At 39.3% G+C, this 23,798-nt stretch overlaps 1 protein-coding gene across 1 annotated transcript in view; it reads left to right on the top strand.

Annotated features, from left to right (window-relative positions):
* Window positions 1–6,971: 6,971 nt before the first annotated feature.
* TTBK2 (tau tubulin kinase 2) overlaps window positions 6,972–23,798 on the top strand; it is a 164,890-nt gene continuing 148,063 nt past the window's right edge. The window contains exon 1 of the mRNA XM_059181301.1: window positions 6,972–7,375. The gene's annotated coding sequence lies outside the window, so the exon portion shown is untranslated. The remainder of the gene's footprint in view (window positions 7,376–23,798) is intronic.

The following is a 23,798-nucleotide window of genomic DNA, read 5'->3' as shown; positions in this document are numbered from 1 at the left end:
ACCCACTGAGCCACCCAGGCGCCCCCAGAAAAACGTTTTTTAAGATAATCTTTGTCACCATCATCAACAGGTTTCTAAAAATTGTAAAAATCCTCATCCACTGGATAGTCTGATTTGATCAGTAAGATAGGAAAAGAGACCATTCAGGGCACCTGGGTGGCTCAGTCAGTTAAGCAACTGCCTTTGGCTCAGGTCCAGGTTCCAGGGATCTAGTCCTGCATTGGGCTCCGTGCTAAGCAGGGAAGGTGCCTCTCCCTCTCCTCTGCACTATTAAAATAAATAAATAAAATCTTAAAAAAAAAAAAAAAAAAAAAAAAGACCATTTGACATTTCGATACAGGTGGCAGTGGAACACTATAGTCACTAGGGTGCGCTATTAGTACCCCCGGCCAGTCAGTCTTCTGGCCGCGGAGCCTGAAAATCAGAGAAATTTGCCCAGTGTTTCCAGAAACTTATCTCTGGACCAGACTGAAAATCACTGAACTTTTTGCAGACTGTCAAAGCCACACATTGGGAATAACAACATTACTTCACCACTTTCACATTTGAAAATTTTAAGTATACAGCCATGCTGTGTTAATGACTGCAACAAAGAAGAAACCTAGAAGGCTGAGCAAATATGTATAGAACTAACTGTTCCAAGGGAATAAAACTTGGAAAACATTAACTGTTACCATTCAATGGTATATTGTTTCATATTTCATAAAAGTTAGGCATAAACAGGAAGTACATCAAGAAAAAACAGTATTTTGTAAATGCAAACATTTAGTTTCTTTTCTAATTTTACTAGTTCTAATCAGTGTTCATCTTCTCTGATATTATGCTCTATTTTAATCATCATCAAACACAAATTGATATTCAATATGTTAAAAGATAATAGATACAGGGGTGCCTGGGTGGCTCAGTTGGTTGAGTGTTGGACTCTTGGTATCCGCTCACATCCTGATCTCATGGGTCGTGGAATCCAAGCCCTGAATGGGCTCTGTGGTCACAGCAGGAGTCTGCCTGGGTATTCTCTCTCTCTGTCCCTTCCCCCACTCACTTGCTCTCTCTAATAAATAAATCTTTTTTTTTTTTTTTAGATTTTATTTATTTATTTGACAGAGATCACAAGTAGGTAGAGAGGCAAGCAGAGAGAGAGAGGAAGGGAAGCAGGCTCCCTGCTGAGCAGAGAGCCTGATGCGGGGCTCGATCCTAGGACCCTGGGATTATGACTTGAGCCAAAGGCAGAAGCTTTAATCCACTGAGCCACCCAGGCGCCCCAATAAATCTGTTTTTTAAAAAAAGATAATCGATTCAAACACTCAAAATTGATAATACCTTCCCTTATTTCCAGATTTCTCTTATTTTTGAAATTTAAAAAAATATCAAAATAAATCAATCCTCTCACAACAAAATAAGGATTGCAGTTTTCAAAAACACAAATACTTGACGTAGTTAATACATTTGGTATTAAGAATCTCTGTCAAAATGAGAACGCAGCTGACACTGGCTTCAAGACGCCAAGCTCTCAGAGGACCCCAGGTATCTGACCAGCCTGTAGGCTATGGTTTACTGACTCCTGTTCTAGAGCATTTATGTGTGCTACAGAATATGCCTCTTTCATAGAAGTTGTTAGAATGCATTGTTGTAGGGTTTACATGTGTGTTGAAACGAGCCCTCAGTTTATTCATGTTTGTTTCCCCAGTACCTAGCAGAGTAGTTGGCATAAATAGGCTCTAAAATTTTTCACTTAGTGGGTCAAGCAAGATTCAAACAGAAACTCATAAGACTGATGAAAAATTTAAAACATGGGGCTGTTTCCTGGTTTGTGGAATCACTTGAGCACCAGACCACTCTTGTTCGTGTTTCAAAGGACTATGCAGAAACAGAGTTATTGAGGTATAATTCGCATACCACACAATCCACCCATTTAAAATATATGATTCCGAGATTTGTTGTTGTTTTTGAGATTTGTTGTTGTTATTGACATACTGACACTGTACTGGTATCAAGTATACAAGATGAGATTTGTTTCTGAAGGGAGAGATGGAAAGCCAAAGGGAAAAGGGGTCTCTTTTTTCCTTTACTTGCACACTGGTTAATACTATGGTGTTTGTGGTGTTGTCTTTTTTTTTTTTTTTTAACGATTTTATTTATTTATTTGAATCAGGGGTTGGTTAGAAGGGTAGGAAGGGATACGGATAAGCAGACTCCCCAGTGAGCACCGAGCTGGACACAGGATGTGGGATTCAATCTCAGGACCCTGAGATCACAACTCTGACATCATGACTGGACTTGAAATCAACAGTCTGTCGCTCAACCGACTGAGCCATGCACTCACCTCTGTTGTCCTTTTTTACTTCAAAGATTTTCTTTGTCAGAAAGAGAGAGCACAGCTAGGGGGAGAAGCAGGCAGAGAGAGAAGCAGGCATCCCACTGAACAAGGAGCATGATGTGGGGCTCTATCCCAGGACCCTGGGATCATGACCTGAGCACTTAACCAACTGAGCCACCCAGGCATCCTGTCCCCTGCAGTCCTTTTGATAATGATACAAATAACCCATCTAGATTGTTTCCTGTTTAGATTAAGGGAAATTTAGAACGTGGTAAATCAATGGGTATCTAAAGATGGGTAGAAGAGGCCACAAATGGAAAAAAGGAGAAAGAAAAAATGTTCTCAAATATGTTATTTATTCTGCATTGGGAGAAAAGAAGCTGGTTGAAAGGGACATTATGTTCTGGGTGGGGAATCAGTATAAATCTGAAATTTGCTCATTATCTTTGAATATGCTAAGACTGGTCCTAGGATGACAGTCTCATTCTTTCAGACTCAAGTACCCAGGGCAGATATGGCAGATATCCCTAGACTTAAACCATTTCTCATTCTATTATTTTCATAAATCTTACTGTATTAGTTATCAATTATTGCATGACAAATTGTCCCCCAAAACTGAGTGCTTAAAGTAACAATAAACATTTATCATATTACATAGTTTCTGTGGGTCTAGATTTTGGGAATGGCTTACTAGGTGGTTCTGGACTGGGGTAGCTCACAAGGTGGCAGTCAAGATGCCAGCTGGGCCTGTAGTCATCTGAAGGGGTGGAGGATCTGTTTTCAGGAACGGTTCATTAACATGGTTGACAGTCTGGTGTTGATTATCTATGTAATGCCATTCCTTGCCAGGTGGCCACTTTTAAGGGCCGACTGCTTAAGCATTCTGCTACTATGGCAAATGGCTTCCTTGTAAGTAAGTGATCCACGAGAGCATAAAGCAGAAGCTACAAAGTCTTTAATGACCTAGTCTTGGAATTTACAAATCATAATTTCTGAAAAAGCCTGTTAGTTACACAGGTTGGCCCAATTCAGTATGGAGGGACTCCACAAGGGTGAAGATACCAGGAGGTAGAGATCATTGCGGGCTTGCTGTGGAGACTTGCTACCATATTTGTTTAAAAAAAAAAAAACAAAACAGCTCATAATAAATCAATCGATCTCAAAAGGCATTCCAGAAATCCAGTGCTAGCTCTTGAATAATACATTACTTTGCCATTTATCTTAAATGAACAAATACCTCTTGGGACAGCCCAATACTTCTTAAATGGAAAAGATCAGAGAAAAAAGGGAGACCTGGGAAGCTGTTTTCCTTGAGAAGCCCCTTATCCTAGGCTTCCCACTCCTGTGGCATTAACTTCCACTGTATATTCAATCTTACACTTCTTACTCTGAGATACACTGTTGCCCTATTCTCAAGATCCTCATCATAGAACACTTCCCTGCACTGCATTAAAATAAAAATTCATTCTTGGGGCGCCTGGGTGGCTCAGTGGGTTAAGCCGCTGCCTTCGGCTCAGGTCATGATCTCAGGGTCCTGGGATCGAGTCCTGCATCGGGCTCTCTGCTCAGCAGGGAGCCTGCTTCCTTCTCTCTCTCTCTCTGCCTGCCTCTCAGTGTACTTGTAATTTCTCTCTGTCAAATAAATAAATAAAATCTTTAAAATAAAATAAAATAAAAATTCATTCTTTATATGCAGCTAGTGGTTTTCTTTCTCATATATTCTTCTATTTATCTTAACCCTTCATGGATTTGCAAATGGAGTTGGTTATAAAATAACAATCAGAAGAATAATCATCTGTCCATATTTGGAGAATCCAGGTGTATCTACTGATTCATTTAAAAATAAATAAAATAGTAATTCTGTGAATACATTAATCAAAATCCTTACCAGGATGCCTGGGTCACTCAGTCAGTTAAGCGACAGACTCTTGATTTTGGCTCAGGTTATGATCTCAGGAGTGTAGGATGGAGCCCCTCTGCCCCCAGGCCTCTGCTGTGCTGAGAGTGGAGCCTGCTTAAGATTCTTTCTCTTGGGAGCCTGGGTGGCTCAGTGGGTTAAAGCCTCTGCCTTCTGCTCAGGTCATGATTCCAGGGTCGCATTGGGCTCTCTGCTCCTTGGAGAGCCTGCTTCCTCCCCTCTCTCTCTGCCTGCCTCTCTGCCTACTTGTGATCTCCGTCTGTCAAATAAATAAAATCTTTAAAAAATTCTTTATCTTCCTCTCTCTCTGTCCCTCCCCATCCCTCCCACCTCCAGCTGTCAAGTGCTCTCTTCCCTCTAAAACAAAACAAAACAAAACAAAACCCCCCAAACAAACAAACAAACAAACAAACAAAAACCTTATCCATGATAACAGACATTATATCTGGGTAGCTTGAACATTGAATTTGCTGAGTGAAAAATATTCTCTTTGAACAGAGAGTAGTTATTTGAAATATCGCTAGATATAATTTCAGGGAATTTGGATTTTTTCCCCCCATAAGATTCTTTAATCTTAAAGGAAAGCATTTGCAGGAACCCTAATCCTTCCCAATTAAAATTACTCGCCCAGCCAATATTGTGAAGTGAAATATATTCTGTGAGACAAAGTAATGGGAAAAACAACTTGTGGTTTTAATCAGTGGAAAGGAGACAAGTTGGCATCTTCTTTAAGTTTGAACAGAACAAGATGAGCTGCATCATCAATTGCCTTTAATGTACACTTTGTTCTGCTTTTCACCCAAGGATCTAGACATGACAGACAGTCGAGGTATCTGCTGTTTGTTTGTTTGTTTTTAAAGATTTTTTAATTTATTTGACAGACAGATCCCAAGTAGGCAGAGGCAGGCAGAGAGAGAGAGGAGGAAACAGGCTCCCTTCTGAGCAGAGAGCCCGATGTGGGGCTCGATCCCAGGACCCTGGGATCATGACCTGAGCGGAAAGCAGAGGCTTTAACCCACTGAGCCACCCAGGCGCCCCTGTTTGTTTTTAAAGAATGTCGGGAAGCTGTGGCATTTTCTGAGCAAGAAGAAACAAATTCTTGAGGCACCTGGGTGGCTCAGTGGGTTAAAGCCACTGCCTTTGGCTGGGGTCATGATCCCAGGATACTGGAATCGAGCCCTGCATCAGGCTCTCTCCTCCTCTTTCTCTGCCTGCCTCTCTTCCTACTTGCGATCTCTGTCAAATAAATAAATAAAATCTTTAAAAAAAAAAAAAAAGAAGCAGATTCTGTAACAGTTCTGAGACTGAATATAGGATTCATATTTAACCTTTCCATACTCTTAATTAATCAGCTTTAATCAGAATGTCATTTCAGTGAAGAAAAAGATTTAAAGTAAAACGAAGCTCACAAGTCATTGCATATTTTCAATCCTTGGCAGACTCCTGGGCGTCATTTTGATTATTAAGTTCAAAAAAAAAAAAAAAAAAAAAAAAGCATATAGACACAGAAGTAAGTTTAAGAGACCTGAGTTTTAGGGACGCCTGGGTGGCTCAGTTGGTTGGGAGGCTGCCTTTGGCTCAGGTCATGATCCCGGCGTCTTGGGATCGAGTCCCACATCGTGCTCCTTGCTTGGCGGGGAACCTGCTTCTCCCTCTGTCTTTGCCTGCCATTCTGTCTGCCTGTGCTCTCTCTCTCTGATGAATAAATAAAATCTTAAAAAAAAAAAAAAAAAAAAAAAGAGAGACCTGAGTTTTAGTACTGTCAATCATTAGTTTTATAGCCTTGGAAAGTTGTTAAAACTCTTTGAGATTTTCTTCTGTAAAGTGGTGGATGGGAGCGGTTTAATCTTAAGGATTCCTCTTCACCAAAGAACTTGACATAATGAATGCCTAATACAAACTTATCCAACACAACCTCATTGCTCTGCTCTCCTCGTTTTTCCTTGGAAGTCTTCGAGGGACTCCTGCCTTCTCTTGCTTAGATTCCCATGCCCGTGCTCGCAGGGGATGCTCATTGAACTCTTCGCTGATGGTGTTTGAAAAGCAGAAGGTAATCTCATTCTTCATGGGTTGCAAAAACTGTAAGAATACTTCGGGCCCCAGGCTGGTATTCTTTTCTGGAGGTCTCCGTCTCCTTTCCTCCTTATACCTTTAGGCCTCTCCCTAGTGCCGGCTTGTGATTAGCTTTATGTTAGGCGGTTCTGGGGACAGCGCCAATTTGTCAGATCCTGGCAGCTCCGGTTCTGAGGAGGAGGCATGGTAGGGCCTCACGATTTGGGGCCCTTCTTCGTGACCATCTCAGGGTGTAAATTCGTCATGTGACAACGTATCTCCGATTTTCTTCCCAAAAGCCCAGTCCTGGGATCACAATCATGCCCCTATAAGCAAGTTAACTACTGAGCTAGGAGGACACTACTGTGCGCCAGCCACTATTCTCAGAAGCTCTACACCTCGACTCTGGACCCGCCGGCAGTTGCGGTTGCGGCTGGAACTACAAGGCCCAGAATTCCTGCGCACATGCGCGCTGCCATTGTGATGTTCCTTTCCCGGTAACTCGCACTCTCAGGCAAACCTGAAGATAGCGGCAATTCTCCGGTGGGGGGCGGAGACGCTCCCTGCCTGACTCTCCGCCCACTTCGTGATAGGCAATGGGATCAGCCAACCGACGTGGAGGGCCCGGGACGCGCTCTCCAATCAGCACCTGTGGCGGAGAGGTGGGCGTGCGTACTGGCAGGGCAGGTGGGCTAGGCTGTGTTGGGTTGCGAAGGGGGAGAATAACGTCGGGTCGGGTCAGCGGGCGCTGCAGTAGTCGCCGCAGCGGCGATGGGAGCGGTGGGGACGAGGTGGCGGCGGCGGCGGCAGGAGGAGGAGCAGGGGCTGGCACAAGAGCAGCGGCTGGGGGTGGCCAGCAGCAGCATTAACAGCAGCCGCCGCCGCCGCCGCCAGTAAACGCGGACGGTACCCGAGGGGACTACCAAGCCGGCCGGCCCACGAAGCCGCGCTCGGGTCCCGCCGCAGTCGGCGGCGGGGGATGGGCAGGCGGCGGCGGTCCCGCTTGCTGAGGGTTGATCCCTGCGGGTCCTGGCCCTGAGCTGGATCCGAGCCCTCCGCCCGAAATCCCTGCGTCCGCCACGGCCCAGGTAGGACACACCCCCCAGAACCCCCAAGGCGCCGCTGGGGTGCCCCGGGCCCCGCCCTCTCCCAGTCTTAACCCCCTCCTTCGGCCGCACCCCTCGCGGAGTGACCGACCCTGGTGCGGAGGGGAAGGGTACGAGACACTCCTCAGTCGCTGCCCACGCCCTGGGCTTGTGCCAGATGTAGTCACTCCACCTCGGAGACCTTCTGCTTCTGCTCCTTTCCCCGAAGGCTTGTGCCCCGTTTCCTGAGAAGCTTTTGGTGTCTTCACTGAACTTGGAGGGTCACGAAGCTTCCACTGTTTCTCTCTCTGTGGGTGACCCACATATTACTTGTATTCGTGCTGCTTCTGGTACCAGGACTGAACACAGCATTCTCCGGATACACGGAGCGCTTCTTTCGCACCCCGCTTCCCCAAATATAATAGAAGGGGTAATGGGACTATGCAGTGTTCCTGTGTAGTAACGGCATGAAGGCCATGACTTTTTGGTACTTAGGGTGCGAAGTAATGACCTGAGGGATTTGCCCGTCATTTGCCTTTACTAAGACGCTGTTGACACTCTGGGATGCTGTGGGAGGGACAAAAGACTCCACACATATGTAATGTCAAATCAGGGAAGAAAATAATCCATTGGGATGCCAGGATACTTTATCGCACAGGGAAGTTAATTTTGTTTCAGCGTGGCAGCGTTAGAGGTAAAAATGACATTGAGTTGTACTTTGCTTTGAATTAAAGTTGATAGGTGGCAGCAATCCCGGTATTAACTCTTCTCATCCTTAGCTGTAGAAATTGTTCTTTCTTTGAACATTAAAGAGGGCAGTTTTCTTATAAGCTGTGTATTATGTAGAGGTGTTCTGGTATTCAGTAGAAACTGAGATTTTGAATGCATGCATGAGGATCACGTTATTATGAATGGGCGCATGTACACACACAGGGAGGATCCACTCAGTGTGTTTTGTTACAGTGTTTGGTTCTGAGCCATTAGTAACAGTTGCATTGGTTTCTAAACACTGATTTGCCAGAATAGACCATAAAGATGTGTTTGCTGTTTTCTTTTGGCTAAATGGTATAGAGTCAACATTCTATTTCCGGGAAAGGGGAGATAGGAGATTGATTGTAAAGTATTTAGGGAGCTGGACGCCATGTATTATTTCTTACAAAGAAGTAGTAATAATGATAAATACTAGTATTAGGAGTAATCTTGAAAAATTAATATTAACTCTATTAATATTAACTCCAGGGACTTCTGTGGCATATTGTAATTTATTCAAATTGAAAAGATACCATAAGGAATCTAATTTAAAAGCTTATGTTTTCCTGTATGATACATTTTTATCAAGGCACTGTAGGGGATGTTTGAGGCATGCTTATGAAGGGAAGTTTCTCTAGCACTTTTCCTTTATGATAGGATGTTAAGAAATGTTTTTTTCCTTTTTCAGTGTTAGACACATAAAGTCGCTAGCTTATTTAATTTAATTTCTAATAGTAAATTCAAACAAACTTGATCTTCAGTAGGGGGCTAAGAATAATATATCTCGCTCATTATCTTGTATTATGGTTAATGCATAATTTAGTGCATACTCTATTGTATTGCATATGACTTCAGATTTTGTGTCTTTTTTGACTTTAAAAAATACTGATTATAAGCATGCCTGGGTAGCTCAGTCGTTAAGCATGCTGAACCTTCGGCTCAGGTCATGAAGATCCAGCCCCGCTGGGCTCCCTGCTCAGTGGGGAACCTGCTTCTCCCTCTACCACTCCCCCTACTTTTGTTCCCTCTCTTGCTGTGCCTCTCTCTGTCATATAAATAAATAACATTTTAAAAAAATTTAAAATATTGATTATCTTAATGCCTCAGGAAATCTTCGTAAGATTAGGCTCATTTGCTTTAGCAAATTGAACTCAATTATGTAGGACTTCAGATATATTTAAATGTAATGTTAGAAGTAAAGTTTGTGTAATTTAGACAATTTTGAAGGTATTTTACATAAAAAATGCACTAAAATGAGAGAATTAGTGATAGATTGTTGGTTCTTCAATGTGAACAAATATAATGGAGCTCACCATGACCATGAAATTTAACTTTGGCAGGGGCAGTTAATTCTTTGTTTTATAACTTTAAAAAGTTATATACAGAGATGACAATTTGACTGCCACTCATGAGAGGCTTTGACCTAGAACCACTAAGACACTCTTAGATTCCTAATCCTTAGAAACTCTGTGAGTTAATGTTTTTTGCCTTAAAAAAAAAAGGCTGTATATAAGGGAAAATGTTTAGTGACCATTATTGAACTGGTGTGGGCTGAATTGATTCACAAAAGAAAACAACCGGGCGCCTGGGTGGCTCAGTGGGTTAAGCCGCTGCTTTCAGCTCAGGTCATGATCTCAGGGTCCTGGGATCGAGTCCCACATCAGGCTCTCTGCTCAGCAGGGGGCCTGCTTCCCTTCCTCTCTCTCTGCCTGCTTCTCTGCCTACTTGTGATCTCTGTCTGTCAAATAAATAAATAAATAAAATCTTTAAAAAAAAAAAAAAAAAAAAAAAAAAAAAAAAAAAACAACCTTTGAGAATTTATGGAGAATGTAGCTTACTTCTTCTCCACTTAAAAAAAAAAAACTCCTATAAAAAAATTATTTAGGGGCACCTGGGTGGCTCAGTTGGTTATGCTTCCCACTTGATTTCAGCTTGGGTCATGATATTCAGGGTTGTGAGATCCAGCTCTGTGTCAGGCTTCACACTGAGCATGGAGACTGCCTAATATTCTCTTTCTCTCGCTCCCTCTGGCCCTCTCCCACTTGTGCTCTGTCTCCAAATAAATAAATAAATAAATAAATTTATAGATATGTGGCCAGCAGCTTTAGAATTTGAGCATATGAGGTGTCTGACTGGCTCAGTCGGACAAACGTGCAACTCTTGATCTCAGGGTCATGAGGTAGAACCCCACGTTTGGTGTAGAGATTACTTAAATAAAACTTCAAATAAATAAATCCTTTTAAAAAAGTAATTTGAGCATATGTTACTCAAACATATTCTACTCATGTATTCTTTTTTTCTCCTCTTTTTTGAGGTTTTTGAGAAATACTCAAAATATAGCTGGAGGGTTGTCAGTTTACTTGATTAGCAGTATTGCAGGACATCTTCAGTATTTACAAATTTTTGAAACTAAACTTTTTTGTTATCCAGTATATTGTAAAGGATAGTGATGCAAGTGGTATACACCCCCTTCTCCAGGCTTTAGTGGATAGAATCCTTGTGTCAAAAGTGCTTTTATAGCTTTTATTTTCTAAGTACTCAGAGCTTTCAGATTAAATGTCAGACTTCCATATTTGATACAAGAGCCTTTAAGTCTATACAAAAAAGTTGGGGTTTTTAGAGCTGAAGTTTCAGCATATGTACAACACATACAGTATAACCACTCAAAAGTTTCTATCTTCTAGGACATCTAGGTGGCTCACTGGTTAAATGTTAGCCTTTGGCATCTAGGTGGCTCACTGGTTAAATGTTAGCCTTTGGCTCGGTTTGTGAGCCCAGGGTTCTGGGATCGAGCCCTTCATTGGGCTCTCTGCTCAGTTGAAGAGTCAGCTTTTCCCCCTTCCTTGGTGCTCTCTCCCACGCTTGCACTCTCTCAAGTAAATAAATAAATCTTTAAAAAATAATATAAAATAATGTATATTAAGAAAATAGCAAATACAAATCCTTAAAAAAAGTTTCTATCTTCCTTAACATCTGGTGAGTTTTTTTTTTTAAGATTTTGTTTATTTATTTATTTGACGGACAGAGATCACAAGTAGGCAGAGAGGCAGGCAGAGAGAGAGGAGGAAGCAGGCTCTCTGCCGAGCAGAGAGCCCGATGTGGGGCTCGATCCCAGGACTCTGGGATCATGACCTGAGCCGAAGGCAGAGGCTTTAACCCACTGAGCCACCCAGGCGCCCCAGATCTGGTGAGTTTTGATTGCAGATTTAAAATACAGATTGAGGGACACCTGACTGGCTCAGCTGGTAGAGCATGTGACTCTCGAACTCAGTGTTGTGAGTTTGAACCCCTCGCTGGGTGTAGACATTACTTAAAAAAAAAAAAGTCTTCAAAATACAGATTGAAATTAAATTATTTACATAATGTGAATATTAGTTATGCCAGACAATTTCATCTTTTAAGCACATGATTTTTAAGCAGATTTCTTGATCTATATTTATGTTCTCTGACTATGGTAGACATAATTATTTTTCTCTTTGTGATTATTATTTTATATGTTCTTGATTTTTTTTAAAAGATTTATTTATTTATTTATTTGACAGAGAAAGATGACAAGTAGGCAGAGAGGCAGGCAGAGAAAGAGGGGGAAGCGGGCTCCCTGCTGAGCAGAGAACCTGATGCGGAACTCGATCTCAGGACCCTAAGATCATGACTTGAGCAGAAGGCAGAGGCTTAACCCTCTGAGCCACCCAGGCGCCCAATAAATGATTTTAAAACAAATGAATATAAAGTGTTAATATACATCAAGATGAGATTTTTTTTTTGTTTTTAAAGATTTTATTTATTTATTTGACAGAGATCACAAGAGGCAGAGAGGCAGGCAGAGAGAGAGGAGGAAGCAGGCTCCCTGCTGAGCAGAGAGCCCAATGTGGGGCCCCGTCCCAGGACCCTGGGATCATAACCTGAGCCAAAGGCAGAGGCTTAACCCACTGAGCCACCCAGGCGCCCCTCAAGAAGAGATTTTAATGTATTCTCATTTCTACTGTAACATATCATAGGACCTTAGATTACTTAATCTCTTTTCCCTTCAGTTTTGCTATTTTTAATAAGGGAAATTAATATACTTAAAAATAATTACAATGGAGATCATTGTTTCCTGTATTGATATTTTCCTTGTCTTAATGGGAAGATGGTAGATATAATGCTTTGTTTGGTTGATATGGTTACAGAAGATTTTATCCAAGGAATGGTCTTGTTTAATAATTTCATTATAATCTGGACATGTAAGTTAACACTGTACTTCTGTAGTTGTTAGTGTGGTAGTCAGGGAAAAGAGAACTAGGTTGTTGTTTACACTTTTATCCTGTTGTCAGTATTTGTAACCATACTGACTTATAAAGTTTCTTACCTTCTTGAATATATTTACTGAACCCAGAGAGCTTCCGTGCTCCTTTAAGTGTAATTTACCTCCTGTAAAAGTTTAGAAGGAACATTTGAACGAAGTATAAGTGGTGACTGAATGTTCCTTTCATTTTGCTGTCAGCAAGTAGGGTTATGCAAAAATCTTCATCACTTTTTTTTTTTAAGATTTTATTTTTTTATTTAACAGAGATCACAAGTAGACAGAGAGGCAGGCAGAGAGAGAGAGGAGGAAGCAGGCTCCCTGCTGAACAGAAAGCCCGATGTGGGGCTTGATCCCAGGACCCCAGGATCATTACCTGAGCGGAAGGCAGAGGCTTTAACCCACTGTGCCACCCAGGTGCCCCTTGATCAAATTTTTTTTTTTTTAGTTGCAAATGTTTTTTTAATTATTAATTTGTTTTATTTTTTTATAAACATATTATGTATTTTTATCCCCAGAGGTACAGGTCTGTGAATTGCCAGGTTTACACACTTCACAGCACTCACCATAGCACATACCCTCCCCAATGTCCACACCCTTCATCACTTTTTAATAACTCTTTTGAGAGAGTCTTGCTAAAACCTGTGGGGTAAAACAAAAACAAAATCACGTGGGGTTTATCCTGTTCTTGACTCTTATTTCTGTTGTTTATGTTGATATTATTAGATGTCTTGAAAAACTTACCTGTTATGTAGTCTCTGATAATTTTTGTAACTCAGCTTGTTTAAAACCAGAATTGAGTTTATTATGTGAAAAATATATTGTTTTGAGTTTTGAGATGCATGAGATAGCCACTCTGTACCTAACTATAATCTATAGTTGGAATACAGAATATGTATTCCAAATACTATTTACATAATAGAGCATATTACTTTGAAAGCATCTGATCTTTCACTTTAATAGGGGGTGTTAGGCATATTTATAGTTTTCATAAGATTTAAAAAAATTTAAGACATTTTCTCTTTAGATTTTTTTCTCCCCAAACATGGAATTTTTCTGGGCCCAATAGGTGTATCTAGAAATTAAAATATCTACTTAAAGTGGAGAGAAACTTTATATAACACAGTATGGTTACAGTAACTGACAACAAAGTAAAAGTGTAAACAATCTGTTCTTTCCTTCTGGGACTCCAGTTACATGTATGTTAGGCTTTTTGATTTTAGCACATAGCTAACTGATACTATGTTGGTTTGGTTTCTTTTTCTCTGTATGTTTAATTTTGGGTAGTTTTTTCCTCTATCTTGAAGTTCACTAATTCCTTCTTCTGTGGTAGCTAATCTGGTGTTAACCCTATACAGTGTTGGTTTTTTTGTTTTTTAATCTCAGATATATAGTTCTCATGTCTAGAATTCCTTGTCTATCAATTCTGTCATCTGTGTCTTTTCTGGGCGTGATTTTACTTTTTTTTTCTTTTTTCTTTTCCTCCTTTCCCCTTTCAGTTCCTTTCCTTTTCTTTCTTCCTTCCCTTCTGCTCCCTTTCCCTCCCTTCCCTCCCTCCTTCCTTCCTTCTTTCCTTCCTTCCTCTCTTTGTCTATCTATCCCTCCCTCCCTTTCTTTCTTTTTTCTTTCTCCCTTTCTTCTTTCTCTGCTTCCTTCTGTTCCTCGTCCCTCCCTCTTTCCTTCCTTTTCCTTAAAGTATAATTGATACACAGTGTTACATTAGTTTCCGGTGTGTACCACATAGTGCTAAGAAAACCTAGAGTTGTACTATGCTCATCACAAATGTAGCTCCCATCTGTTACCATGCAGTGCTATTACAATACCGTTGACTATATTTCCTATGCTTAACCTTTCATCTCCATGAATGATTAATTCCATTACTAGAATCCTGTACCTCTCACTCCCTTCATCCATTTTGCCCATCCCACCACTGCCCTCCCCTGTGGCAACCAGCAGCTTAGCTTGTTCTTTGTTTTTGTGGATCTGATTTTTTTTAATTTGTTTTTTTATTTTTTTAGATTCCACATATAAGTGAAATCATATGGTATTAGCCTTTCTCTGACTTATTTCACTTAGCATAATACTCTCAAGGTCTATCCATGTTGTCACTGTTGACAAGATCTCATTCTTTTATGGATGAGTAATATTCCACATTCCATATTATTCCATCTGTATAAGTTCTTCTTTATTCATTCACCTCTTGTTGGATACTTAGTTTGCTTCCATATCTTGGCTATTGTAGGTAATGCTTCAGTAAACACGGGGTGCACATATCTTTTTGAATTAATGTTTTCATTTTCTTTGGGTAAATACCTACTGGTGGAATTATTGGATCATATGGTATTTCTAGTTTTAGTTTTTTGAGAACTGTCCATACTGTTTTCCACAGTGGCTGTACCAAATTGCATTACACCATTAGTGTTAGAGGATTCCTTTTTCTCCACATCCTTGCTAACACTTGTTATTTCTTATCTTTTTGATGCTAGCCATTCTGATGGGTATAAAGTGATTCCTCATTGTGGTTTTAATTTACATTTCCCTAATAATTAGTGATTTTGAATGTCTTCTCAGGTGTCTGTTGGCCATCTGTATGTATTCTCTGGAAAAATGTCTATTTAGGATCTCTGTCCATTTTTAAATTGGATTATTTGGGGTTTTTTTGCCATTGAGTTTTGTAAGTTCTTTATATACTTTGGATATTAACTCCTTATCAGATACATCATTTGCAAATATCTTCTCCCATTCAGTTGGTTGCCTTTTTGTTTTGTTGATGGTCTCCTTCATTGTGCAAAAGCTTTTTATTTTGGTGTAGTCTCAATAGTTTATTTTTTATTTCCTGTTCCCTTCCTGCAGAGACCTATCTAGAAAAATGTTGCTAAGGCTAATGTCAGAGAGATTACTGCCTGTGTTTTCTTCTAGGAGTTTTATGGTTTCAAGTCTCACAGTTAGGTCTTTAATCCATTTTGAGTTCATTTTTGTATATGGTGTAAGAAACTGGTCCAGTTTCATTCTTTTGCATGTAGCTGTCTAGTTTTCCCTGCACCATGTACTGAGGAGACCATTTTTTCTCCATTGTATAATCTTGCTCTTTTTGTTTTAGATTAATTGACCATAAGTGTGTGGTTTTATTTCTGGGTTCTCTATTTTGTTTCTTTGATCTATGTGTCTGTTTTTGTGCCAATACCATACTGGTTTGATTATTGTAGCTTTGTAATAGATCTTGAAATCTGGGTTTGTAATACCTCCATCTTTGTTTTCCTTTCTCAAGAATGCTTTGACTTGGGTCTGTTTTTATTGACTGATATTTCTCCTTATTTGCATCCCTGGTAATTTGTTTGCGTGCTAGGCATTATGATTTTATGTTATTATGTGCTAGGATTTTTTTTTATTCCTTTAAATCTTTTCAGGGTTTATTTTGGAAGACAGTTAAGTTACTTGAAAATATTTAAGTATCAAAGTATTCTCTTTCAATGCCCTGGATGTTTTTGAAGGTCTTTTTCACTCTGGTGAGTATGCAAACTATTTGCAGCCTTATTTGAGTATCAGAGATTGTGCTGCCTACCCCTCTCCAGTGATTTGAACCTGGCTTTGATCACTTCACTTCCTTCCACACATACACTTATAAACTCAGCCAGAATTTCAAGGGGAATGATCCGCCTTTTTAGATATCCACAGCTCATTCTTTGTGTTGATCTGTCCTCCCTTCTTGTCCTGTTTTGATTCCCTAGAACTCTGAATTTTGTCTCCTCAACTCAGTGAGACTGCTGGGCTCTGTTTGGGTTCCCCTTTCCTGTGCTGTGTTCTGGAAATTCCCTTTCAAATGGTGAATTGGGGGCAGTTGTAAGGTTTGCCTTATTTATTTCTCTTTTCTCATGGATCCCTGTTCTGTAGTTCCTGTTTTCTGTAGTGTCTAAAATTCATTGTCTTTTTTGTTAGTTGTTGAAGGTAGGAGGGTAAGTCTGATCTCTATTACTTTATTTTTTTATTTTTATTTTTTAAAATATTTTATTTATTTATTTGACAGACAGAGATCACAAGCAGGCAGAGAGGCAGGCAGAGAGAGAGGGGGAAGCAGGCTCCCCGCCGAGCCGAGAGCCCGACGCAGGGCTCAATCCCAGGACCCTGAGATCACGACCTGAGCCGAAGGCAGAGGTCCAACCCACTGAGCCACCCAGGCGCCCCTCTATTACTTTATTATACCAGGAACTTCAGTTGTCTGGTGAGAAAATTTAAATCTCAAACAAAGAGGAGTCATATTTCACAGCTATGCTGTCATTAGAAATCTGTGTATTATCTTTATGCCCAAATAAAGTTTCAAAAATATCTTCTACATTCTTTAGACACGTCATGAGTTTTTCTGATGATTAATGCTAGCATTCTTTCCATTGGGATTAAAATTGTAGGTAAAAATAATTTTCCTGGGGCACCTGGATGGCCTGTTGGTTTACCACCTGACTCTTGATTTTGGCTCAGTCATGATTTCAGTCATCTGCTAGATGGTCCTGGGATCAAGCTTAGTGGGAGGTCTGCTTGTCTCTTTTGCCCTCTGCCCCTCCCCCTGCTCATGGGCACTCACACGTGTGTGGTGTCTCTCTCTCAAATAAATAAATAAATAAATCTTTAAAATAATTTTTCTATTTTTCTGTTAGAACAGAATCTAACATAAACTATATATGACACTACTTATAAAAACCACACTTATTTATTTTGTGAATTGTCTAGCTTCCCTGCCAAATAAAATTTTATTACTTCACATATCTAGATAATAGTAGTTCTAACTGGTCTTCCTTTCCTCTTGCTTTGTATCCTCCCCCAGCTCTGAAGTCCTTCAGTGGCTTTCCTTTGCCTACTGAAATAGAATGAGTTCATTTTTCTTCCTGGCCTGATTTTTACAGTCTGAACTTTACCTTTCACACCTATGTATTCTTTCTCTATAGATCAAAACTATTTTAGATTAATCTTAGTCAATTTAGACTAATGCACACATTCATTTTTCCCATGCACTTGTTTGTTGTGTTCATTTCCTCTTCTGTGTCTTTGCTTAGCTGCTCAGTTAGCTTTTGCCTTCAGACAAAACACCCCAAAGTCCAGAGGCTAAAACAAGAGTTTGTTGGATAACTGTTCTTTGGATTGGTGGTTTGAACCCAACTGAGTGGTTCTTTTTTGGTTGTTGTCTGGGCTCACTTTCATGAGGTAGTCCTCTATCTTCATTTTTTTTTTTTTTTCCACAGTCTAGATTCTAAAACTAGCAAAAGAGGGCAAGTTCAGTGTTTAAGTACTTTTCAAGTTTCTGGTCATATTTGCTAATATCCCATTGGTCAAAACAAGTCACAGGGCCAAGCCCGGTTTCTAGGATGGAGAAAGAAACTCTACCTCTTGATGGGAGATGAAGCAAGATCACAATGTAAAGAGGTGTGTATACAGGAATGGGAGGAATTTGTGGCTATTTTGCAATCTATGGGACCATTGTAAATCCTATCCACCTCCTCTAAGAAACTTGATTGTCCTAGCCCAGGTAAACCTCCTGCACTTCTGATGTGTCATATGTACTTGGCCCTTATAATTTGATGTTTATTAACTTTTTATATTTTTTGTCTTTTAAGTCCAGAGAATTAATGTCAGTTTCTGTTTTTGTATTATGTGTTCTATTTCAAAGAATAATTTGGAAATAATTGTTTACATTTTCTTTCCCTGATCGTAAACTCGTTGAGGGTAAAACCTCCATTATACTTCTATCTACTCTTCTGTGTATTAGTAGCAATTTATTGAATGTATGTTGTATTTTCAAATCAGCTCTCAGTTATTTGCTGGAGGATGACTTAATTTCAGTCAGCTGTATAGGAGGTGAGAGAAGTTTCATTCATTCTTCCAGTAATTAAACATTTATTAGAAAGATTGTTCTGTAGTTGGTATTATACTAGGTACTAAGTACAAAAATGAGAAGAAATCTGCTTTTGACCTCAAGAAATTTATAATCTATTAGGAAGACATTTAAATTATGTATATGTTTCTAGGCTTGTTTCTTTATTGTGAACCTCGATTTCTGCCCAATGCCCAACTCATAGGTTAACTGGCTTTTCACCTTTGTGTAGATGGAACAGTCTCTTGCTGAGCTGTCACACTGCTAGATATTCTGTTTCTGGTTATCCTTGCCTCTGGTTCATATGCCTCTGGTTCAATATGTCTTATTATAAGACATATCAGTTACAGACTACATAAAACTTAATTGGGCAGTTTAACAAATAATTATAAATAGTTAAGAAATAGAATATTACCCGCATCTCAGAAACCCCTTCCTTATCTTATCCCTCTTTACCCCAAAGGAATCTATTCTTGTGATTTCTGTGAAAAGTCATGTCCTTGGTTTTCTTTATAGACTTACTACCTGTATTTGCATCCCTATTTATATAATTTGGTTTTACTTATTTTTGGAATTCATATAAAAGGACTTATATTGTATGTATATGTCTGTCTTGCTTGATTTTTTTCAATGTTGTATGTGAGATGTGTTCTTATAGTTCAGTGTTGAAGTAGTTTCTTCATTTTCATTTTAATAGTTTTTGTAGTAGGTAGAAAATAGTCCCTCAAAGATATTCATGCTCTAATCCCTGTAGACTGTGAGTGTGTTACCTTATATGATGAAAGGGCCTTCATGGTTGTATTAAGTTAAGGCTTTTTAGGTGGGAAGATTATCCCTGATTATTCAGATTGGTTCACTGTAGTTACAAGGGACCTGTAAGAGGGAGGCATAAATAAAGACCGGTGATGATGGAAGCAAAGGTCAGAGAGAGAGATTTGAAGATGGTACACTACTAGCTCAGAACATGGAGGATGGGTCCATGAGCCAAAGAATCCAGGAAGCTTCTAAAACTGGAAAAGGGATTCTACCTCATAGACTCCAGAAGAATCATTGCCTTGCTGACACCTTGATTTTATCCCCATTAGAAGCCTAGACTTTGGATCTCTAGAACTGTAAGATTTTAAATTTGTGTTGTTTTGCCACTAATTTTGTGATAATTTGCTACAATAGTAGTAGGATACAACATTTTTTTTTTTAAGATTTTATTTATTTATTTGACAGATGGAGATTACAAATAGGCAAAGAGGTAAGCAGAGAGAGGGGGAAGCAGACTCTCTGCAGAGCAGAGAGCCCGATGCGGGGCTCGATCCCAGGACCCTGGGGTCATGACCTGAGCTGAAGGCAGAGGCTTTAACCCACTGAGCCACCCAGGTGCCCCTACTTTTTTTTTTTTTAACCTCTGTGAATATACTGCACTTTTTTCATTCTTTTCTTGCTGAACATTTGGGTTGTTTTTAGCTTTGGTGTTTATGGATGGTATGGCTATGAACATATTTTTGTATGTTTCCTGGTACACATGAGAAAAGTGTTTTTAGGATATATACCTGGGAAAAGAGTTGTTGGGTTGTGGGGTAAGCATATTTTCAGCTTTATATAACAGAACTATTTTCCAAAGTGCATTGCTACCAGCAGTGTATGAGTCTTTAAATTTTTATTTTTAAATAATTTATCCTTTGATAGTCACTATGATAATGCTTCCTTCCTTCATGTGGGCGGGATCTCAAAATTTGCTTCAAGTCAAGACACATTTAGGAACTAATTTATACTGTTTCCAATCTGGAAATAGTAGGTGTCATTGGTTTACTTTTATTCCCTTTTTGATCAGCTAATTTTTCTATTAACTTTAAAAGCAAAACTGTAACAGTGCAAATGCTGTAATTTAATTTGTAATCACAGTTGTAGAGTAGTAATTTTCTCTTGCTGATAAATTTTTGTTTAGATTTTGATAAGTAGTAGTTGTATAATAGGTTTAAATTCAAGACCTCCATGCAAACATAATTTCTTTTCATCAGCATGCAAGCTGTATAGGGTCTGTTTTGGGCAGTAGTATGTCTGTGGATATGACAATTTCTCTTTCTTTTGGTTAAGAAGCATACAGTATGATTTACTAGGTAATGACAGCCATTTATTGAGCATACTTATGTGCTAGGCAGATAAATAAACACTTTACATATATCAAATATTATCACTTTTAATCCTTAGATAGACACCATTATTATCTTTTTCTTATAGATGAGGAAATTGAGGCCCAGAAAAGTTAAGTAATGGGCCTTAGATTACACAGCCAGGATCTGAATCTAGGTAGTCTGGTCTTAATGTCTATTTTATGAGAAGTCCCTGGGGTTAGAAGGCAATAAACACACAGCAGTATTATGTTATTTTCTCTTATAGGGAGTTCTCTTTTTTAGGTGTGGTTTGGTTTGGCTTATGCTTATGGAATTCTTACACAATTTTTTTATCCATTTGCCATTGTGCCTCTTAACATTCTTATTTTCAAAGATTTTATTTATGTATTTATTTGACAGAGAGAGAGAGAGATCACAAGTAGGCAGAGAGGCAGGCAGAGAGAAGGGGAAACAGGCTCCCCACTGAGCAGAGAGCCCAACGCAGGGCTTGATCCCAGGACTCTGAGATCATGACCGGAGCCGAAGGCAGAGGCTTAACCCTCTGAGCCACTCAGGTGCCCCAAATATCATTCTTATTTTCATTTTCCTTTTTTTCCTCCTTTTCCTCTCATCTTTGTTATATTTGTGTATGTGAATCTATATGCCTTTTAAATTATAGCTTGATATCTCATTTTCAGCTCATCATTTAACTTTACCAAATATCTATTGATGAACTGCAAAGTTAATCTTTTTTTGATTATGGCAGAGGATATGTGATTATGATATGGTCTTCATCGTCAAGGGATTTATAGTCGTGGGGATTGTCAGTGTTATTTGTTGGCTACTTGCTTCTCAATCTTTTTCTATCTAGTAAATGTTTCAGTGTTTACCACATGTTATTTGGCAAATTGAATCTCCATTTACTATGTTTTGTCCATATTTTCATAATCTTTGGGTCTGTTTTGACAACACCTCCACATTTAGAATTATTGTCTGAATTTATCAGTATGCTATTTACTCTGTATTTTAGGTCAATAAGGATATTGTCAAGGAGGAATTTATTTAATTTTTTTTCTTGCAGTATCTAGTTTTTTTGTATCAAGATTATTTTTAACTTATTAGCATTACTGAAAAAATGAATTCCAATTATTTGACAGCATTGATACTGCAGTCAAATTACATTAATTTTTTTTAAGATATAATCAGCGATGTAGAATCAAAGAGAACCTGTGTACAACTCATGTACAACTTTGAGAAACTATTATCCCATGCCATTGAAGTCTAGTTTATAGGTTGTATATTGCAGCATAACAAATTACCCAAAATTTAGTGTTTTAGAACAACAACATTTATTATCTCACAGTGTATGTAAGTCAAGATTTTGGTTTGTAACTCGGCTAGGTACTCTGTTTTAGGGTCAATCACAGGCTGCAATCAAGGTAGGCTGTAGTTGTCACATGGTTCAGCTGGAAAAGGATCTGTTTAAAAGCTGAGTCTGATGATATGATTCAGTTCATTATGAGTGGCTGGACCAAGGACCTCAGTTCTCTGCTAGCTGTTGGTACCTATTATAAGTGGAATTACTTAATTCTGTTAGCAGAATTGTAATCCTTGCCATATGAACCTTTCCTGGGGGCAGCATGGCAGCTTGTTTTATCAGAGTAAGCAAATGGGAAGAGCCAAAGAGAGAGAATGTCAGCAAGATAGGCATTGCAGTCTTTTATAATACATCTGGGAAGTGACTTCCCTTCATGTTTGCTGTATTCTGTTCATTAGAGGCAAACTGCTAGATTCACCTATACTCGGGGGTAGGGGTGATAGAAAGCATCAGATGGGGTATCATTGAGAGCCATTTTAGAAGTAGTATAGTATGCCTTGGTGGCTTATGGGATTCTGGGCTTTTCCCCTAGGGTTCACTTCCCAGTTGGAACAGGTGTATTCTTAGATTTATTTCAGTGTTCTGTGAAGGACTCCATTATAGGTTACTGCTTTGTTCCTGGCAATTCAGAATGAGACAGTGAAAATTATTTGGCTTTTGTAGTTATATCTGAAGGGTACCTGGTAGTATTTAAAAAATTTTTATTGTGGTAAAATACATATAAGATTTACCATTTTAACCATTTTTAAGTGGACAGTTCAGTGGCATTAAGAACATTAACATCGTTGTGCATATATCACCACCTGAACTTTTTCATTTTTCTGAAATGAAATTCTATATACAGTAAACAATGAATCTCTGTTATCCTGTCCTTGCAGCTCCTGACAACCACCAGACAGAAACTACTTTTCTGTCTCTATGAATTTGCCTAGTCTAGGTCCCTGTTATAAATGGAATCATATATTTGACCTTTTGTGACTGGCTTATTTCATTTAGCATAATGTCTTCAAGGTTCATTCATCTTTGATGTGTTTGAGAATTTCCTTCCTTTTAAGATTGAATAATGTGGCATTGTATGTACGTACTACATTTTGTTTATCTATTCATCTGTCACTTGGGATCGACACTTGTTTCCTTCCATCTCTCTGCTATTGTGAATAACGCTGCTATGGACATTGGTGTACAAATATTTTTCTTTTTTTTAAGATTTTATTTTGTTGACAGAGATCACAAGTAGGCAGAGAGGCAGGCGGCGGTGGGGGGGGGAGGCAGGCTCCCTGCTGAGCAGACAGCCTGATGCAGGGCTCGATCCCAGGACCCTGGGATTGTGACCCGAGCAGAAGGCAGAGGCTTTAACTCACTGAGCCACCTAGGCGCCCCAGTGTACAAATATGTTTTTGACTCCTTACTTTGAATTCTTTTGGATAATACTCAGAAGTGGCATTGCTTGAGCATATTTTAATTCTATGTTTTAGTTTTGGGGCAACCTCCAATACTGTTTCCTGTAGTAGTTACAACATTTTACATTAATATCAGCAATGCACAAATTTCCAGTTTCTCTTCTTTGCCAGCAGTTATTTTGTGTGTGTGTGTGTGTGTGTGTGTGTTTATAATTCTCATTCTAATACACATAAAGTAGTTAGTGGTTTGATTTGTAGTTCCCTAATAATTAATAATGTTGAGCATCTTTTCTTTTTTTTTTTTTAAACTTATACAGCACTTTAATAATCTCAGTAAATAATAACAATGTCATTGCTTTACACTTGCATACATATTTTTTTATGCTTTTTTTTTAAATTTTTTATAAACATATATTTTTATCCCCAGGGGTACAGGTCTGTGAATCACCAGGTTTACACACTTCACAGCACTCACCAAAGCACATACCCTCCCCAATGTCCATAATACCACCCCCTTCTCCCAAACCCCCTCCCCCCAGCAACCCTCAGTTTGTTTTGTGAGATTAAGAGTCACTTATGGTTTGTCTCCCTCCCAATCCCATCTTGTTTCATTTATTCTTCTCGTACCCACTTAAGCCCCCATGTTGCATC

Source organism: Mustela lutreola, chromosome 7 (genome assembly GCF_030435805.1).
Source record: "Mustela lutreola isolate mMusLut2 chromosome 7, mMusLut2.pri, whole genome shotgun sequence".
In the NCBI taxonomy this organism is placed as follows: Eukaryota; Metazoa; Chordata; class Mammalia; order Carnivora; family Mustelidae; genus Mustela; species Mustela lutreola.
The sequence above is the reverse complement of the archived record's forward strand: the minus strand, read 5'-3'. Positions and strand labels throughout refer to the sequence as shown.